Below are 15,331 nucleotides of genomic sequence, written 5' to 3'. Positions count from 1 at the left end.
CTATAGCGTGTGTAATTAGATTTTCCACTATATTTTGGTTCCTCGAAAGGCGCAGCAAACAAAGGCTTCGAATAAAAATCAAATTGGATAGCTCGATAGATCTAGCAGTTGAGATAAACTGACGGCATCGTAAATGAAAGTTAGTATTGCCTGCAACAACACGCGCGATAAACTGTCTGGAATATTCTGTTTCAGGAACGAATAACGAAATTTGAAGACTGGAAGAAAAGTAATACACGATGTTTCTTTTGTTATGTTTCGACGAGCGTAAAAATATGACCAGTTAGAAGAGAACATCTTGTACGGGAAGATTGTCGGATATGGTTTCCGTGCGTTGCGTCCAAAGAGAAAATTAGACGTGGGAAGTGGATGAGGTAGAAATGGGAACAGAAAAGCTTTTTGAAAATGGATGCCGCGGAAGAAAGCCGGCACGGCGGAGGCAAAGGAACCCGGATGCGGGAAGACTTTGATATTTCACTGGCAAGTTTGGAGTTCGTTGCTGTCGCTTAGGATAATGTTTTTACGAAAAAGTAAACTGCTGCATGTATAAAGTAGAATTTAAAAGTCGCTACGGAGCAGCGTAACAGCGCCGTCGAAGTCCATCCTTCACGATTTGCATAATCTTCTTCTCTGCAAACGCTCGGGCGATAACAATCTCTTTTTTTCCAATCGCGGAACAACGATCCTGTAACCGGCATATCGTTAGAATATACACAATGCACCTTGGACGACTTGTTACACTTGATACTCCTCAAAGAAGGAAGAAAGTTGCTCCGAATATAAAACAGTTTCAGGAGATTCTCTGTTTTTCTTCTTTATCGAATGTTCAAAGTTGCATCAACCCGGATACAATCATTAAGAGACTGTGAACCGCTACAAAGAATAAAAGGTTTCCAGCTGAATTTTTCTTAATAATATTAAGCACAGTTGAAAATAATATAATAGTACAGTGAATTCTCCCTAATTGTCTCCCTAGATTGTCCCTAATTTTAAAGCTAAAGATGATAAATGCAACGAGATAGAAGAAGAATTTAAGAATACAGTAAATTCTTCCAAATTTTCCCAAAATAATAAGTTTCCAGCTGAATTTTTCTTAATAATATTAAGCACAGTTGAAAATAATATAATAGTACAGTGAATTCTCCATAATTGCCTCCCTAGATTCTCCCTAATTTTAAAGCTAAAGATGATAAATGCAACGATAAAAGAAGAATTTAAGAATACAGTAAATTCTCCCAGATTTTCTCAAATTAATAAAAAGTTTCCAACTGAATTTTTCTTAATAAGATTAACCAGTTGAAAATAATATAATAGTACAGTGAATTCTCCCTAATTGTCTCCCTAGATTCTCCCTAATTTTAAAGCTAAAGATGATAAATGCAACGATAAAAGAAGAATTTAAGAATACAGTAAATTCTCCCAAATTTTCCCAAATTAATAAAAAGTTTCCAACTGAATTTTTCTTAATAAGATTAACCAGTTGAAAATAATATAATACTACAGTGAATTCTCCCAAATTGTCTCCCTAGATTCTCCCTAATTTTAAAGCTAAAGAGACAATAAATGCAACGATAAAAGAAGAATTTAAGAATACAGTAAATTCTCCCAAATTTTCCTTCAGCTTGTAAACAAAAATGGAGAATTTTGGGATTATAATTGTTGACAATCGGCAATTACACGAATGAGTTACGAGGCTGAATAATCATATCTTCTCTTCCCAAATTGACCTTTTTTTGTTTACAAGCAGTAGAAAAATTGGGAATAATTTACTGTATTCTTAAATTCTTCTTTTATTGTTGCTTTTATTATTTTTCGCTTTAAAGTTAGGAAGAATTTAGGGAGAAAATTAGGAAGAATTTATTACCATTGTAATGGAACGTTCCCTGACGAGTTTAGGATAGCTTCGATTATTTTAATTTTTAGTGTAATAATATGTGTATAGTTCCGTCCATATTTAACACTAGAACTACCAAACCGGTCAAATTTTTTTCCATTACGATCTCTGACACTGTAAAAATGTTTTTGTCAGAAATTTTTCTACGAATTTCTTCGTTCGAGGATATATTATAATAAAAATCGTTGGAAGTTTAATGTGTCACTTGTCATTGTTATAAAACAATGTACAAATAGTCGCGTTTAGGGCTCCGTAGTCTTAACGTTACGAGGCTATTCGAGTGGTTTTCTGAGATCTAAGACGTGCGTTGCTAGCGTCATATATGTGCGACGAGCGTGACTTGATATCTCACGTAAAGAAAGTCAAATTAGGTTTGTACGTGTGCTTATCAGAAATTGTGGCACGCAGCATAACATTTGGGGAAATTCCAAGTATTCTGTGAGCTTGCTTCTGCTATTATTTTATAAGAGAACGCGTTGCATTTTAGAGAATGTTGAGTACGTAAAAGGCCGTGGCGGAAACTAACACTGGTAACGACGCTGCCATCGATTTTGTACAAACATAACTGTATGACAATGTAATTGCCAATGATTAGACTGCAAATTTTGGGTATTTACACGAAGCGTGAGTAAGGAAAGTTAAAAATAATGAAAACAACAATGAAAGAAGAATTTGATTTTTCTCAATAAAATTGAACACAAGTGAAAATAATGTAATAGTACAGTAAATTCTTCCTAATTTTCTGCCTAAATTCTTCCTAATTTTAAAGCGAAAAATAATGAAAACAACAATGAAAGAAGAATTTGATTTTTCTCAATAAAATTGAACAATTGAAAATAATGTAATAGTATAGTAAATTCTTCCTAATTTTCTCCCTAAATTCTCCCTAACTTTAAAGCGAAAAATAATGAAAGCAACGATAAAAGAAGAGAATTTAAGAATACAGTAAATTATTCCCAATTTTTCTACTGCTTGTAAACAAAGATGGTCAATTTGGGAAGAGAAGATACGATTATTCAGCCTCGTGGCTCATTTTTGTAATCGCCGATTGTCAACAATTATAAAAACGAAGTGCAAGACCCGAATCCCAAATTCTCCATTTTTGTTGACAAGCTGAAGGAAAATTTGGGAGAATTTACTGTATTCTTAAATTCTTCTTCTATCGTTGCGTTTATTGTGTTTAGCTTTAAAATTAGGGAGAATCTAGGGAGATAATTAGGGAGAATTCACTGTACTATTACATTATTTTCAACTGGTTAATATTATTAAGAAAAATTCAGCTGGAAACTTTTTATTAATTTGGGAAAATTTGGGAGAATTTACTGTATTCTTAAATTCTTCTTCTATCATCTCGTTGCATTTATTGTCTTTAGCTTTAAAATTAGGGAGAATCTAGGGAGACAATTAGGGAGAATTCACTGTACTATTACATCATTTTCAACTGGTTAATATTATTAAGAACAATTCACCTGGAAACTTTTTATTATTTTGGGAAAATTTGGGAGAATTTACTGTATTCTTAAATTCTTCTTCTATCTCGTTGCATTTATTGTCTTTAGCTTTAAAATTGGGGAGAATCTAGGGAGACAATTAGGGAGAATTCACTGTACTATTACATCATTTTCAACTGGTTAATATTATTAAGAACAATTCAGCTGGAAACTTTTTATCAATTTGGGAAAATTTGGGAGAATTTACTGTATTCTTAAATTCTTCTTCTATCTCGTTGCATTTATTGTCTTTAGCTTTAAAATTAGGGAGAATCTAGGGAGACAATTAGGGAGAATTCACTGTACTATTACATCATTTTCAACTGGTTAACATTATTAAGAAAAATTCAGCTGGAAACTTTTTATTAATTTGGGAAAATTTGAGAGAATTTACTGTATTCTTAAATTCCTCTTTTATCGTATTCGATCGTAAAAGATCGGATGAAAAAATATTTGCAAAACAGAATGCTTTCGGTTATCCGAAGCATACCTGGCATCTCGCTACGGATGAGACTCGAAGTCAATTTCGATGCAGCGCGATAAAACCGACTACGAATCCGCGACACTCGTAAACCATACGCAAGTTAACGTCGTAGAACTCGTAGGAGGCCGTGGCGGCAGGTGCATCTAAATGGGGTCTACTCGGATCTGGAATCAGTTCTAACGGTCACGTTTCAGTATTTATGCGGCTCCAACCCTCTTTCACACGGCGAAACCACGGTCAAGCATCGATCCGGTCCGAAGGCGGGATCGTTTGGAAACCAAGGTTGGTTCGCCGGCGCACGTTTCCGAACGCGCGCCACCATTTTGTCGGACTTACGACCGCGGACATTCGAACGTCGCGACGGGGGGAAGTAAAGTTTAATATTGCGAAGAGGACCCGTTGAAATACGATACGGACCCCGCGGTATTTTTATTCGCAGTTACGTGGAAGCGATTCCGGTAACACGACTGTATACCAAAATTGAGCTACCGCGGGAATGAAATATCGCCGAGCGGTGTTCCTCCCGCGGTCTTTATGAATTAATAAATCGGTGATTCGAGAAATTTGAAGCAAATATAATAATATTATGATCTCATAATATATAATATTAATAATAATATATAACATAATAATAATAATAATAATAATAATAATAATAATAATAATATAATATTATAATATTATAATAATATTATAATCTCATTTTTTCGATATAACGGCGTTTCCTAAGTAATATATCGATCTTTTTGTTATTACTATTAATAATAATATATAATAATAATAATAATATATAATATAATAATAATAATAATATAATATTATAATATTATAATATTATAATATTATAATAATATTATAATCTCATTTTTGCGATATAACGGCGTTTCCTAAGTAATATATCGATCTTTTTGTTATTACTATTAATAATAATATATAATAATAATAATAATATATAATATAATAATAATAATAATAATAATAATAATAATAATAATAATAATAATATATAATATAATAATAATAATAATAATAATATATAATATTATAATAATATTATAATCTCATTTTTGCGATATAACGACGTTTTCTAAGTAACTTATCGATGTTTTGTTATTACTAGGTGATTCGTTGCAATAAATTCAGTGAAACACGATATCCCAAAAATTTGGAAATTTTGTGCGAAATAAATATAGATCCCTTAAATATTTTTCTATTTGTATTTAAAAAGTGGTCACAAACGCAATCGGAAATCAATTCTAATTAATGTTATTAAACAAGTTATTCCGACTTTATGTATTCTTTTATGACCACTAGCGTGGCGGTTAACGTGCCAACAACAGACCACCAGCAATTTCTGTTTCATTTCACTTTCCCTCGATCATAACCGATGCTCGCATGAAACGTCTGCAGTTTAATCGTTCTCGATAGTTTCGTTTACGTTCGCGGATATTATAAAATCACCGGGCGACCTGACAAATACCAATTAACGAACTGGGCCAACCGAGTCCAACCGGATAAAAAAAGTTCATGCAACGATACATTTTATCGATAAAAGCTGCCGCCGCGCGGATGGTATACACTTAAGACTGAAATAACCAATGATTAGATTGGCGCAGGCCTTAGTTCTGTTTCCCTTGATATTCTTCGATTACCAGTTGCAACGACTATTCTGGTTCCCTAGGGATTTAGTTCCCTCTTTTCATCGGAAATTTGTTAAGAATTTCGCCGATATTGCGAAGCCCTTGCATCGGTTAACCTTCTACGGGAAAATTATGCTACAATGCAGAATGGTTCGGCGAGCATGACAGGAGTGAAGGTTTTTTCAGTCTCCGATTCAGAGATTACCGATTTTTGGTAAAGAGCGTCTTCCTGTTTCCATTGGAGAAGTCGCGACCGAAGAAGAGTTCTTCTTCGTCAGTACGATGGACGAATGCATTTTGGGAATTGAATTTCTTAACCCCTTAAATGCACAGTTTTTTGTGAAAAAGGCCGGCCAAAAAAAATCAATTTTTTTTAATGTAAAAGAACACAATTTAGAACGTTGTCTTGGCAAGAGAATTACAAAAATACAAAAATAATCAAAATTTTTATTGCAATTTTGGATTTTGATAACATTGCAGAAGATAGTCGAATATTGTAATATTACACGCACATCGACATTTTTTATCTTTCTTTTCGAATTCCCATTTTTCAGAATAAACATTATTATCAGTAAAAATATTTATTTATACTTTTAAAACATAAATAATAACAATACTAGTATTTATAAAATTAATCAAAATTTTCTTTCGTGTGATATATTTCGAAACAAGGTGCAGAGCGCATAGCCCAACATTGCAACTATTACACATGTAACGACTCTCTTTTCTTTTCCTTTTTCCTTTGCTATCTCTTTTAGCACAACACACAGCGCAATATCTTGTGGGCGATTCTTTTCCTGGCGTTGGTGAAACATTGATGTGGTGGAATTTGGATATACTGCGCTTTTGTTCCATGGAAAAAGGTTATATTTTATACTTGAATAAATAAGTGTTATAGCCCATGTTAAATGATAAATATCACAATAAAACGATCTTTTTTCTTTGCTTTCACATTCTTATTTTCAATTCTCGATTATATATTCGAGTGTGAAAAATTATAGCAGCATAAAATACAACGCCGCTCGAATTATCTCGAGTGTGCACAGTTTGGCCTGTTTAGCGCGCTCGAGTTAACTCGAGCGTGCACGTTAAGTGGTTAAAAAGCACGCCTGTCAGCTGGACTTTACAAACGAGGTTCTTCATATGAAAGGAATGCAAGCGCCGTTGCTGAAGTATGGAGAAGATTCGGCTGCGAAGGAGATAAAGAAAAACAGCAATACATTGGCACCGGATCATCTTCAGGATCTTCATCAGAGATGTTCTATAAACCTGTCCGAAGAGCAAAAGAAAACTGTCGCCGAGATATCGACGGAATTTGCAGATGTTTTTGCGAAAGATTCCGAAGAGGTGGGAAAATGCGACGTAGTATGTCACGAGATAGATACCGGTGACTGTCTTCCTATAAAACAGGCACCCCGACGATTACCTTGTAGCGACCAGTCGTGCGCACAATAGGATCTTCAGTCCTCGTGCAAACGGTCAGCGTAATTTATGACTCTCCTTCGAAGAAGCTATTTTTGAGATGACAAGTTCCAAACCTTGACAGCACAGGTTTGCAATAGAGTTTTTTAACCACTTGACATACAATGACGTCTGGGAGACGTCATTTACTTCATGTGCCATTGTAGACTTTGACGTCTCCAAGACGTCAAGAACTGAATTCGGCGAACGCCGTGCATTTCATTATTAGATTCTTTAATTGTTTCGGTCGTGCATTGATGCTGTTTTGTTTAGACTGTTGGAGATGCTTTCCCCCTCCTAACAGTACCGATAAACAAAATTACATCGACAAATAAAACCGACCTGTGTTCTGGAGTATAATCGTGGAATGGGAGGTGTAGACAAGCAGGACCAATCTCTTGCATGTTTCCCCCTCATGAGAAAATGTGCAAAAGGATATAAAAAAATATTTTTTTATATGTTTGATGTAGCTATTTATAATGCTTATGTTTTATATTCCAAATTGCCTACTTCACAAAAGCAATCGATTGTGAATTTTCGATTGAATATTGCAGAAGACATGCTTTGTAATTTGTCTCTGCTGGACTATCCGACACGCGGCAGACGGTCGCAAAGTGAATGCCCAACTCGGTTACAAGCAAAATATTGGGCACATTTTCCTGAACATATACCCGCGACAAATAAAAAGCAACATCCTGCAAAAAGATGCCATGTTTGCGTAAAACATAATATAAGAAGTGAAACAACTTGGCAGTGTAAAATATGCCTCGTTCCGTTACATATTACTAAATGCTTTGAGATGTATCACACATTACAAAATTATTAAATTATTATTTTATACTATTACTTCATTGTTGTACACTAACACTATACTTCAACCCTATTGAATGTTATATAGCAATGTAACTTTAACCCTTTCGCTACTACGGACCACTATAGTGGCTTTCCATTTGGTGCCACTGAGGTACTACGGACCACTATAGTGGCTTTCCATAAGATGCATTATATTGCATAATGTTATTTCCTCTCATACTGTAAATTAAAGAGCGCGTGCTAAGACGTTATAAAATACCCTGGAATACCCTTTATTTATAAATACCCTTTGGAGAAAAATTTGTTCGTTCGAAAAATTCATTCAATTCAAACAGCTTAGGTTCTCCGCCGACCGCCGCGGAGTACCGACTTCCGCTGACGATCGCCGTCGCGTAGCGTGCAGTGATGTCGCAGCGCTCTGTTCAGCAGAAGTACCGCGACGGAGAATCCGCCCGTAGCGAAAGGGTTAAAAAGAAAAGGCCCTGTTTCTGAGCTTGTACATGAGTGTCCAGTTGAGCCAAATTAAATAGTATTCTTCGGACGCGTCGATGCACATTTTATTCGTATGTCAAGTGGTTAAGAAATTCCTCAATAGCTAAAGAGACCGACATAAATTAGGAGAGTTTCCGAAGGGTACTCGAAGCGGGCCCAGCGACCCAAAGGCCATGTGGTCCGACGCGGGTGACCCGGAGGAAAAGTTCCACACGTCGTCACATACAACTCATCATCCCCTCCGATTACCACGCCGTCCCGAAAATACGCAAAGAGCGTAAGGGGCAGGCGGTAAAAAGGACAAAATGAGCAACGCTGATTGGAAAGGCCCAACGCGCGGGGTTGACCAATCAGGGTTGTTCAAGAATTTTACCAGGGCAAGCGGCGAAAGGAAAAAGCAGATTCGTTCACTGCATCGCGGCTCGTCCTAAGACACAGACCGCGGAAATAAAGAAGTTTTCACCACCGCACACGAGCGTACTAGTGATTTCGAACGATCCTACCCGAAAACCTCTTCATCGACGTTCAGAAGTAGATGAATTATCGTCGAAAACGGAACGACAAGGGGTCGTAGAAAAGTCTCGAAGCCCCTGGTCTTCACCCGTGGTATTGGTCAAGAAGAAGGACGGGTCCGTCAGATTTTGCGTGGATTACAGTTAAATCCCTAGTCGTGTTAACACTTGACACCGATAGAACCCGTGCACGTCGATCGCAGCATCGCATACATGCTTAGTTCACCGTTGGCGCCGAGGAAGAAGCGAATGTTAACTTTCCACTTTGTAAGCTTCGCGTACAGAGGCGAACGGCGGGAGAAGAGGAGGAATGTAGAAAGTCGAAAATAAAGTCGGATGTTGTTGGGGAGGGTGCGCGAGGGAAATGGAAGCGTGATCTTTGATGCGGGAGAACTGGAACGGCAGATATCCAGGACACGCCGCGCCGGTCGTAACGCGAAAGTAAAACACGGAATATTAATTGGAGGATTTAAACTAATTATCGCGGCGCTCTGATCCAATTAACGAGGCAGCGGCGGAGCCGATGTTCTCCAGGGGCTTCTGCCGGCAGCCAGTCCAACGAATTACGAATTCTTTGCGCCGATTCTCTCGTATCGAGAATCGGCTGACAGCTCGGCGCCGAGGCGCTTTGCTTCGAGGCCGCAAATCGTGCGCGAACGACTCGGCTCGCCCGGCCATTTAAAACCGTATTTTTCGCGACGGCGGAAGGAAAATGAGAAACTAGGTGAAACAGTCGGCCGCGGCGGGAATCGCAATTTGAAAAAAAAACGATTCGCGCCGCGCAGCCACTCTTGATGCCCCGATGCCGCGTGAAAAGCCGCGAAACGGCGGCGATGGTCGCGTCATTTTCAATCAAAATCCCAAACGTCCCGGCCGGTACATTCTTGTAGATCGGATGCCGCGAGCACTGAAAGCATTCTAATTACTCGAGGCTGCCTAGTCATTAGTATGAATAAATAAGCGTCCCCCTGTGACCGTGAGGAATTAAAGTCTTTTAATTAAAGAGCCTTTTTACGGTGAATTTAAATTGCCTGATTTCCCGGAGTTACCTCCTAGGGCTCTCTCTCTCTCCCCTTTCGTCCCGTCCAGATCCTTCCGCCACAATTATGTATACAGAGAGAAAGAGAGAGAGAGGGAGAATTCCAGAAAGAAGGGAAGAACTCGCCCACTCCGAAAAAAGTCGCACAATTTATTCGAAATAATCTTAGTAATCGGGCCAGTTCTTCCCTCGCGACGTCCGTCCGTTTCGCGTAAATCGCTGGAACTCTGCGACAATTAAGAAGTTAAAAGGATCTTCTCTCTTAAAGGGTTGGAAAAAGCGGTTCTTTCGCCGTCTTTGCGGCTTCGAGAACGTACCTAGAAAGAGATTTTAACGTGATCCAGAATATTGTGAAAGTTATATACGGAGAATTTGGCGTTATTGATGATAGTTTCGTTCGAGAGTTTGCTTCGTGCTTCTCTCACAAACCGTGGTATCGATAAGTTTTGTACTATCGAACGTACGCGTGAACGTTTCTTCCTTTGCAAACCGGCCGAGAACGAAAGAAATGTTTACTTGGAATTCTTCTAACGAAGATATATCGGTGCTTTGATTTCAGACGGACGGAGGAGATGCAAGGCGTGGAACTACTCTTTCTGGCGTATTTCCACAACGGGGAACTCTATGTCTGCCCATTAACACGGTACTTGAAAGATATCCTTATTTTCTAGAATAATTATCGCGTTTTTAATTAACGAGGAAGCTTCACTTGACGGTAACTTTTGCGTTCGCTAAGAACAATTGTAGTATTTCTCAAGTGTTCTGATCAGGTTGCCAAGATACATATGGTAGCCAGAGATTCGGAATTATTCGAATTGTTTCGAATAAATATCTGTCCGAAGTAATTTATTCGAATGAACTCGTTTCACTCGAATACTTTATTCGAATAACAATTATTGATTATTCGTAACAAATTATCTCTTCGTTTTAAAAGAATTCTTCATTTTTCATTGGAATGAATTATTCAAATCGATTATTTTCCGAATTAATTTCTGTACAAATAAATTCTCATTCGAATAACAAATAACTTCTTATTCGGAATGGATTTATTCGGAATGAATTTTTATTGTAATCAAATCTTATTCGGATAAATTGTTGTCCGGAGAAATTTCTATCTGATTGAATATTCATTCCATAATGTCGAATAACATTTTGTTCGTTAATTCTTATCTCTCAGGCGTCATCCGATTAAAATTTTGCCCGACTGTGATGGGAGCACGCTTGATTTATATAAATTTGTAGCAAACTCAGAAATAAACGGAAGAATTGGTAAAATAGTCTTCTAAGATCGCTTCTAGCAAACAAACAACCTTAAGATGCACGACTGCAGTTTGTGATATACATAAAAACACTGTTTTTTTTGCAGCAAATTGACAAAGCAATTTTAGTAACAGCAATGTATTATTATATAGTAACAGCAATATATTATTTATTCGAATAACAATTATTGATTATTCGTAACAAATCATTCTTCATTTTACAAGAATTCTTCATTTTTCATTGGAATGAATGATTCAAATCGATTATTTTCCGAATTAATTTCTCTAATAATGTCGAATGAAATTTTGTTCGTTAATTCTTATCTCTTAGGCGTCATCCGATTAAAATTTTGCCCGACTGTGATGGGAGCACGCTTGATTTATATAAATTTGTAGCAAACTCTGAAATAAACGGAAGAAAATACTTTGGAGCGCAAGGAATTGGTAAAATAATCTTCTAAGATCGCTTCAAGCAAACAAACAACCTTACGATGCACGACTACAGTTTGATATATATAATAATAATAATAATAAGAAGAAGAAGAAGAAGAAGAAGAAGATATATAATAATAATAATAATAATAATAATAAGATATATAATAATAATAATAATAATAATAATAATAAGATATATATATATATATATATATATATATATAAACTCTGTTTTCTGCAGCAAATTGACAAGCAATTTTAGTAACAGCAATATACTATGATACACTTTAGAAAATGTAATTTTATACGTGGACGGTCAGAACGTGTCAGATTTGTTCAGCGATAGGAACAAGACCGATGTCATATTTACGATCCAAATTGCTGAGAAGAGAAACAAAACGCAGTCCGAAGTTTCTCACTTGAAATCGATTCGCGGCCGGTCACGTGTGCATCGTCGATTTCATCCGCGAGTATATTCTATCCGCGATATTTTGTGTACGTGAATAGGTGTGCTCGCTTTGAACGCGTAATCGGTTTAATCTCGCGAGCTTTTTTCTGGATGATGAAATCAATAGACGGACTGCGCTCGTGGAAAAACATCGAGGATGGAGCATCGGTCAAAGTGAATCGGTTAATCCGTCGCCGGAAATCTGCAGCGTCGCGCCGTTTGATTAAAACAAAATCATTCGGCCGTGCGCACACATCGGATACCGTTCGACCGGAGGGACGAAGTTTCAAAGATCGCCGGAGAAAACGAAATTTCACGTGTTAACGTGCTCGGCTTTCGTACAAGTCAGTTTCGTAACTATTTAGTTGGACTAATTTTCGTTGAACTCGAGAGTCTTTGACCGCGGGGATTATTCAACAGAATCGTAATTAATGTAACGAACTACGACGAAGAGATTGCTCCTTTAATATAAGCCCGTAATATTTAATACGTTTGCCTCCGTAGGTTCATCGCTATGATTCTGTGCTTCGCGTAATAACGATCGAATTAATTTCGTCCACTTTCGTTCCATTCGTGGAAAGAACACGGGTCAAATGACACGGTCGAGCAGAGATTTATTTAACCCCTTAACGTGCACGCTCGAGTTAACTCGAGCGCGATAAACTGGCCAAACTGTGCACGCTCGAGATTATTCGAGCGGCGTTGTACTTTATGTTGCTATAATTTTTCACACTCGAATGCGATCGAGAATTGAAAATAACAATGTGAAAGCAAAAAAAGAACAATCGTTTTATTGATATTTATCATTTACATGGGATTGTAAGCTATAACACTTACTTATTCAAGTATAAAATATATCCTTTTTCTACTTATCACTTACGACTTATCTCTTCCTTGTGAGCCGCTTTCCGACAGCGTATTCATATTCAGATTATGATTCGCTCATTTTTCAATATATATTTTACTAAAATATAATGTAAAATAAAATATCATAATAATAATAATAATAATAATAATAATAATAATAATAATAACAATAATAATAATAATAGTAATATTCTGAAAATTAGAAATCATACCAATTCGCTCATTTTTCAATATATATTTTACTAAAATATAATGTAAAATAAAATATCATAATAATAATAATAATAATAATAGTAATATTCTGAAAATTAGAAGTCATACCAATTCGCTCATTTTTCAATATATATTTTACTAAAATATAATGTAAAATAAAATATCATAATAATAATAATAATAATAATAATAATAATAGTAATATTCTGAAAATTAGAAGTCATACCAATTCGCTCATTTTTCAATATATATTTTACTAAAATATAATGTAAAATAAAATATCATAATAATAATAATAATAATAATAATAATAATAATAATAGTAATATTCTGAAAATTAGAAATCATACCAATTCGCTCATTTTCCAATATATATTTTACTAAAATATAATGTAAAATAAAATATCACAATAATAATAATAATAATAGTAATATTCTGAAAATTAGAAATCATACCAATTGTATAAATATCCATTATTTCTGTATTCTTGTACTTTTCTTGCCAAGACAACGTTCTAAATTGTGCTTTTTTACATTTAAAAAAAAGATTCTTTTGGCTGGCCTTTTTAAAAAAAAACCGTGCATTAAGGGGTTAATCGTTGAAAATGATTAAAAGACGAAATACGATTGCATGCAAGCAATTACAGACAACGAACCGGTTAAACAATGCGATATTTATAATATACGAATGTACTGAACAAAAAGCCTAACTTTGCCAGTAATTTATCGAGGAATTCGTCGAAAGCTTGAATTTGTTGAGATCTGTACAGGCAAATCGTACAAACGTAAAACTTGGTTTGACGGCGGCAACTCTTCAGGTTGATATCCGAGCTCGAACCCTCCGCATTTGCTGCTATCGCGAGTGCCGTATTGACAGTCGCGAAATTAAACCTGTATTCACGAGAGGGAACGCAGCTAACTACAGTGTCAACTATGCCGATAGTATCCGGGCAGTTAGGTCAACTACGCTAACAGCGTTCCAAGTTGTTGTAACCAGATACGCGATAGCTATTGTGGCCGTATCTTTGGCCGAACGGATGCGTCGTCGTCTCGCCCCTGGGGATCCGGGCCGAGGGCTTAAATAATAAAAGAGATCAGCAGGAATGAATTCCTTAAACGCCGCGATATTCATCGCAACTGGGCCGCGCGTCAGCGAACGTGTTCGCTACTTGATCCTACCCTGTACAGGGGGATGAAATGTTCCGCTTCGAAGAAACTGCGACGTACCACTCGATAACATCGTGTTTGCGACCGGTCGAAGTCCGTTATTCGCCTCGAAACACTCGTCATCGTATCCCGGACATATTTCAAATGTACGGCGAGGTCGGAACTGTATTTTGTGCGCTCGGTTTTTCATAAATAATCGTAGGCAAAAATGTAGTTCACAGCGGCGTTGGGCATCAGTCGATTAAAATTTTTCATTTGCAATAATTGCTCGATTGCAATAATTTTTTTAGAAAGGGAAGAAAATTGATGCTTATTGTGTAGCTATCTGGAATTACTTAAATGCTTAAATATTGATATTATAAGCATTGATATATTCAGCATTTAATTACTTAAATGCTTAAATATTGAATATTGCAATAATTTGCAATAATTGCTCGATTGCAATAATTTCTTTTAGAAAGGGAAGAAAATTGTTGCTTATTGTGTAATTATCTGGAATTACTTAAATACTTAAATATTGATATTATAAGCATTGATATATTCAGCATTTAATTACTTAAATGCTTAAATATTGAATATTGCAATAATTTGCAATAATTGCTCGATTGCAATAATTTCTTTTAGAAAGGGAAGAAAATTGATGCTTATTGTGTAATTACCTGGAATTACTTGAATGCTTAAATATTGATGTCGAGAGATTAGAATTTTATTCGAATTTCGGAGGACAGAATAACATTTATTTGATTAACATGAAAAGTCGGCGATTGAATTAATCGTTTGATGAATGTAATCGTCTAAAAATCGACGATTGTACTAAATTCATTGAACGTTCTGCATACTTCCGGGAAATGAGAGGTTTCTGAGGTTATTTGAAGTAACTTTTCCCTCAGCGAAAATGCAATCCGCGGCTTTGTTTACGAGTTATTAACGAAAAACAGGGACCAATGGGAGGCGAGCTTGGCTGGCGCGCGGTGGCCTAGCCAACGAGCGCGCGGATCTCGGTTCCGCGCATTGGCTCGGTCGCCTAGCGCCGTGCGAACTCGTCCCTCATTGGTCAGTGTTTTTCACGAATAATTCGTTAACGATGCCTCGGAGAAAATTTTTGTAAAGGAAAAAG

General features: G+C 36.4%; 2 protein-coding genes across 3 annotated transcripts in view; one reads left to right on the top strand and one right to left on the bottom strand.

Moving 5' to 3' along the window:
* LOC117222115 (E3 ubiquitin-protein ligase MYCBP2) overlaps positions 1–15,331 on the bottom strand; it is a 409,723-nt gene that overhangs the window by 214,217 nt on the left and 180,175 nt on the right. The gene's annotated exons all lie outside the window — the stretch shown is intronic.
* The window catches only part of LOC117222493 (uncharacterized), a 312,588-nt gene that overhangs the window by 128,915 nt on the left and 168,342 nt on the right, over positions 1–15,331 (top strand). For both annotated transcript variants that reach the window (XM_076522875.1, XM_076522870.1), the window contains exon 2: positions 10,385–10,468. The gene's annotated coding sequence lies outside the window, so the exon portion shown is untranslated. The remainder of the gene's footprint in view (positions 1–10,384; positions 10,469–15,331) is intronic.

The sequence above is a fragment of the Megalopta genalis genome, chromosome 1 (genome assembly GCF_051020955.1).
Source record: "Megalopta genalis isolate 19385.01 chromosome 1, iyMegGena1_principal, whole genome shotgun sequence".
Taxonomy (NCBI): domain Eukaryota; kingdom Metazoa; phylum Arthropoda; class Insecta; order Hymenoptera; family Halictidae; genus Megalopta; species Megalopta genalis.
Note: the sequence above shows the minus strand (reverse complement) of the source record. Positions and strands in the feature narration are given on the sequence as shown.